The 6,000-nt window shown below is 47.5% G+C and overlaps 1 protein-coding gene across 1 annotated transcript in view; it reads right to left on the minus strand.

Moving 5' to 3' along the window:
• Positions 1 to 5,017, minus strand: part of MKNK1 (MAPK interacting serine/threonine kinase 1) — a 60,243-nt gene extending 55,226 nt beyond the window's left edge. The window contains exon 1 of the mRNA XM_060231771.1: positions 4,952 to 5,017. The gene's annotated coding sequence lies outside the window, so the exon portion shown is untranslated. The remainder of the gene's footprint in view (positions 1 to 4,951) is intronic.
• Positions 5,018 to 6,000: the final 983 nt, after the last annotated feature.

Consider the following 6,000-nt stretch of genomic DNA (forward strand, 5'->3'; position numbering starts at 1 on the left):
GGCGTGGGTGGTATTGTTTTTCTAAGATCACCGGCCTGACACTTTTATGTCTTGCAGGTGCTGTGGCTCGGGGTGAGAGGCGGCGTATTCTCATCTGCGGGCACAGCATGGTGTTCTGGGCCGCCCATCAGGCTCGGCGGTCTTCATTTGGCACAAAGCTGGGCCTCAGTGCATGGGCAGTCGTGGAATGGCTGGGTCGGCGGGGCCTGCGGTGGCCTGGTATTATGCCCTTATTGTTCAGGGAAAGGGCTGCTCCGCCTCCACACATATTGGTTGTTCACTTGGGTGGGAACGACTTGGGGATGCTGCGAGGGAAGGCTCTCTCACAGCAGGCATTGGCCGATCTCCGAGAAATTAAACGGAGATGGCCTGGGGTGATCCTGGTGTGGTCAGCGATTCTGCCACGCAGGGTGTGGAGGTACGCCCTTTCGCCTGGGGGGATTAAGCGCGCTAGGCGTAAGGCTAATAGGGCTCTACAAAAAGCCATGGAAGATGGCTTGGGAATTTTCCTTCCCCATCCGGCCATACGGGTCGAGGATGCTGACCTGTATCGGTCGGATGGGGTTCATCTTTCAGAATTGGGCAACCGGGCCTTTTTGGAGGAGATTCGGCAGGGCTTGCGGTCGGCTCTGGGCCGCCCATTGGGGCGCTAATGCCTAAGTCCCCCGCTTGGCATTGGCGGTGGCCGGGGATGTGTTGGCCACAGTGTTTGCAGAGGAGCACCTATGGCCTAGCACCATTGGTGCGTGTGGTTTGTATGAACCGCAGATGGGCTACACGGCTCAGTGCAGGGAATGCAGATCACGGTGAGCCTCACCTGGGCGAATCTTTCCATGGGGGATCGATGCTAGCCCAGGTGGAGAAGGGCTGGGGGCCTGGCCGCTCAGTTACAACCCGAATACGGCGGGTTTGTGCTGGGGGCAGGGTTGCTCGCCCTTTGGACAAGGCGGGGTCCGTGGGTGACCCCAGGGGCTTGTCTGGTTAGGTCTTATCTCTGCCGAGTTTACAGGTTAATTGAGTTTAATAAAGCGGCCCGGTTTAAACCCAATATCTTGTGTCTGTCTCTTCTTTCGACTGGGGGGCAAGGCTCGGCCCTTCCCAGCCAAGCCGGCATCGCCGGCGTTCAAGCTGGGGGCGGTCTTTGCCCCCGCGGAAGAAGGGAGCATCAGACTGACAGCCTCGACACATCCGGGGCTAGGTCTGGGCGTGGCGTCAGGGCTATATAAGCCCTGGCCCCGCCCGGACCTCGTGCTGTCTTCTTGGCTCTCTGCCCGCCCACCCTCCCTTGGCAGTACAGGTTTCAACCGGTCGCCTTGTTGGGGGCCAGGTAGGAATTTTTTCATCTTCACATAATTGGCCCATGTGGAGTTGTTTTTCGCCTACCTTGTACTGCCTTATAGCTTCAGGTTAATTATGTAGTTTGTAAGTTGGTCGCTGGCCGGGGATGTGTTGGCCACAGTGTTTGCAGGGGAGCACCTATGGCCTAGCACCATTGGTGCATGTGGTCTGTATGAACCGCAGATGGGCTACACGGCTCAGTGCGGGGAATGCAGATCACGGTGAGCCTCACCTGGGCGAATCTTTCCATGGGGGATCGATGCTAGCCCAGGTGGAGAAGGGCTGGGGGCCTGGCCGCTCAGTTACAACCCGAATACGGCGGGTTTGTGCTGGCGTCAGGGTTGCTTGCCCTTTGGACAAGGCGGGGTCCGTGGGTGACCCCAGGGGCTTGTCTGGTTAGGTCTTATCCCTGCCGAGTTTACAGGTTGAGTTTAATAAAGCGGCCCGGTTTAAACCCAATATCTTGTGTCTGTCTCTTCTTTCGACTGGGGGGGCAATTAAATTATTGCAAGGAGGTCAGAAGTGAAGGACTGCATGGGCACACAGAAACTAGAGCAGTGGTATTGCAGAAATGACAAGAAAACTGAAGAGATATGGTAAATGCCGCAGGTAAAGATAATAGGGCAATGGAAGAGTACAGAATCAAGAAATATATTTTCAGAAACTAAGGTTTAGTTTTCAGGTAATGCAGCTTCCCAAGCAAGATCATTGAAACTTCCCAGTCAAGTGTCAGAAATAGGGACAAAGAAACAAAGGGGGGAGAACCCCAAACACAAAAACGGCATGGGTACTCAGAAGGCTGAGTGTAATAAATAGTTTTTTATTTTTATTACACGGTGTAACGATTGACAATTAAAAACAAGATATATCGAAATACTACAATCCAACCTATAGGAATTGTACATCAACTGAACATGAATCACAGAAGAGAATATCTCATAAAGCCACTAGGCCAGATGAGTTTCTGCTAAAACCAAGCAGCACACTTAAAACAAACTGTTAAACTTAAGGGCCAGGCAGGTTTGTAGAATTTCAGTATGAGGGTGGGCTTCACAAGGAAGTAATGCCTATAATATAATTCTTAGTTAATCCACAAAGAGGACAGTGTCTCTCCAGTTATTCTTTTTCTGGTCAAGTGTCCAATTTGCTAATTCATGTTCAGTTGAGATACAATTTCTATAGGCTGTAGTATTTCTATGAATCTGTCTTGTTTTTAATTGTCAATTGTTACACTGTGTAATAAATACTTTAGAAACAGGGAAGAGACTGAAACTCTGGAATTACTGTCAAGATTAATTCTGCTTGAGGAGAAACAATATATTAAAGAACATTCAGCTACTATCCTACCCATCATCCCTGGTGGCAAGAAGCAGGCTGATCTTGAGGCAGAGGGAGTGCCTACCCTCTTCAGTCTGGATACTTTTTTAGCAAGACTTCATTTGTATTGTGATTCTATGAGTTAGTCAACCCTAATTAAAAATGCTGTGCTGGTTGTCAGTATCAGAATAACTGAACATGACAGAAGCATATACAACAATGCAAGCTGGCAAGGAAAACTTGTGGAACTATGATAGCAAAACAGTCAAGAGAGCTGCTTCAGCCATGTTGGGATGGGGGCTAAGAGTTATCCTCTCTCTCACACACACACACCCTAAACAAACAGGATGGGTCCAGAATGCCATTTTTTTCCTCAAGAGAAATGAACTTTCATGGTAAGTCCAACATTTACCTAGTTTGTAGTTCTTGACTAAATTAAACACTGATGCCCATGTTGCAGCTTGCAAGTACCACAGATGGAAATATTCATCATAAAGGCTGCAGTGAACTGAACAAACAGTAATCCAGTATGGCACTTGCAGAGACTTAGAGACAGGCCCGTAGTTACAAGGGCCCCAGGAAGGGCAGGCCCATCCAATCGAAACTCTGCTTGCCCTGAGCTGAGGCAAACTCTCACCCTCCTCTGGCAAACCCCTTTGCCTCCCCCGCAGCCGCAGCCGCCCCAGCCAGCAAAGGGGAAGGGGCCTGCTGCTGCTAGTTTCCCATGCCCAGGATCACTTCATGCTGCCTCGTCCAGCTCCATGTCCCCACAGTAGTGCCACTGCTGCCAAGCAATAGGCTTTTCTGCTTTCTGGAGCCAACTCTTCACTGACCAGTACCAACTCTATGAAGAGCTCGGAAACTTGCAGCCCACCTTCCACTGCCTCGGCTTCGCCCAGCTTGGGATGGAGGATCCTCACATGCACTCTCTAGGGCAGCTGGAGCCGACTCCTCGGCATGAGGGGCGGGGGGGAAGACAGAGAGGGAGAGATGGAGGCAGAGTTCGCTCAGGTGCGTCCCTCATGCTGCCCACCGGTGTTGGGGGCAGTGCTGCCAGGTTTTTATTTTATTTTTAAATTGCCCCGTGGCCCCCCCTAAAATTTTATTCCCTGCCCTCCCTTAGAAGTTTTTGGCTACAGGCCCACTTAGAGAAGCATGCTTCAGAGTGGGATCCATTTTCTCAGAGTCCCCTTAGACGCTAAAGCTTATAGACTGATGACCAGATGGTAAGCAACAGAAAGACAGTCTGATTTGGGAAAGGGTATAGTTTGTCTAAGATAAATACAGATAGCACACTGGAAAACTAGCAAGTGCCAATATTTGCCCTTATGTGGGAAGGGTTTTAGAAGAAGACCGTAGATTTATACCCCACCCTTCTCTCTGAATCAAAGTTTCAGAGCGGCTTACAATCTCCTTTATCTCCTTCCTCCAGAACAGACACTCTGTGAGGTGGGTGGGGCTGAGAGAGCTCTCCCAGAAGCTGCCCTTTCAAGGACAACTCCTATGAGAGCTATGGCTGACCCACGGCCATTTCAGCAGCTGCAAGTGGAGGAGTGGGGAATCAAACCTGGTTCTCCCAGATAAGAGTCTGCGCACTTAGCTACTACACCAAACTGGCTCTTTTAGGCAGAATGGCATGAGAGAGATTTCTTGCAAAATGACAGAAAACTGAATTTACCCTTTGGCATGAAAATCAAGTCAAGGCAGAGCATGACCTTGTCTTTAGGGAAAGATCACAGGCGTTTGGCAGTGGATGCAGAGCACCCAACTCTGAAACCTTCCTGAATTTACCCTTTGGCATGAAAATCAAGTCAGGGCAGAGCATGACCTTGTCTTTAGGGAAAGATCACAGGCGGTTTGGCAGTGGATGCAGAGCACCCAACTCTGAAACCTTCCTGGCTGGTCTTACTGCTACTACAAATAGGACCTTCAGAGAAGTTTTCTTCAGCAATTCAAAGGAAGATTAGGCTAGTGCCTACAGAACCACATAGAGTCACCAGTACAGAAGACAGTGAACCACTGAAGGGTGAAGTAGAAACCTTGAGAAACCACTTTATGAGAGGGTAACTTCCCACTGGGGAAGCACTGAAATCACAGTTAACACCAGTCAGAGTGGTGGATCAACCGTTGGAGAGAGGCCATGAACTGAGACAGATAATAATCAGCAATTCTCTCACAGCAACATATGTAACTGTTATGTTTCTGCAGCACTGTAGAAAATATGGACATAAACATATCCAGATATTTAAATATTATATAATTCAAAACAGTTAATTAGATAACCTTCACATGTTACCTTAAATGAAAAAGGGAAATTCTTCAGTTCTAAAATGTTATGTTGCCTCATTGCATTTGACACCTGGAAATGATGAGAGCAAAATTATCCCTGCCTCTTAGAAGCATTGTAAAACAGATTAGAGTATGCCATTATTTTACATAGGATTCACAATTTTTAGAAGGGATAATTAAAATACTGCCATACAAACACTGAAGTTCAACATTCACAAGAGACCCTCAAAGGTCACCATTGGGGTGCATTCACAACTTGCTTATATCACACCTTTCTCAAAGAGGCTTATGGAAGTTTACGGTAAAATGCAATTAGCAACACACATCCAAATGGCATCAATTATACATTAAATTCCACAATAAAATCTAGCCAATATTACATACAATAATCTCTGTCATCAACAGAAGACCCATCTGAGATACGCAAACTTATCTGTTTTAAGCAATGCATGAAAAATTGGAATCCTGCTTCTTAAATAATGTTGGGTCCAAAAGCACCACCAAACTTTTCACCTGACCTGAATCTAATTCAACCCCATGCAACATAAGTGATGGTGCCTTTTCAGACATGCACTATCAGCCCATCTCGGACTAAGCCACAAAGTTTGGACAGTGTCATTCAGCTGCCTGATCTAAGCGTGAAGATTAATGACAATACCACAAGCTGAGGCATCACAACAGGACAGACTCCAAACGAATAATTCAGCATTGACAGTGGAAACCCTTCCATATGTCTCAACAATGAGAAGTATACCAACTTTATTTTCCAAAAATGACAAAAGCTATTTAAAAATCTAATAGGACCATAAAAGCTGATGTCAAGCTATATAGGGGTGGCCAAATTTGCTTAACATAAGAGCCACATAGAATAAATGTCAGATCCTCGAGAACTGCAAGACATGAACATCAGATGCAGCCAGGTAGGCAACCAGGGCGTCTCAGCCACAAAACCTGTCTGAACCCAGACTGAAATAGATCAAGGTAAGACATCACAACCAGGAATACCTGAAGTTGTTCGTCCAAAAAACGTGCCCACCCAAGAAAGTTAGAAACTGT

The sequence above is a fragment of the Heteronotia binoei genome, chromosome 2 (assembly GCF_032191835.1).
Source record: "Heteronotia binoei isolate CCM8104 ecotype False Entrance Well chromosome 2, APGP_CSIRO_Hbin_v1, whole genome shotgun sequence".
Classification (NCBI taxonomy): domain Eukaryota; kingdom Metazoa; phylum Chordata; class Lepidosauria; order Squamata; family Gekkonidae; genus Heteronotia; species Heteronotia binoei.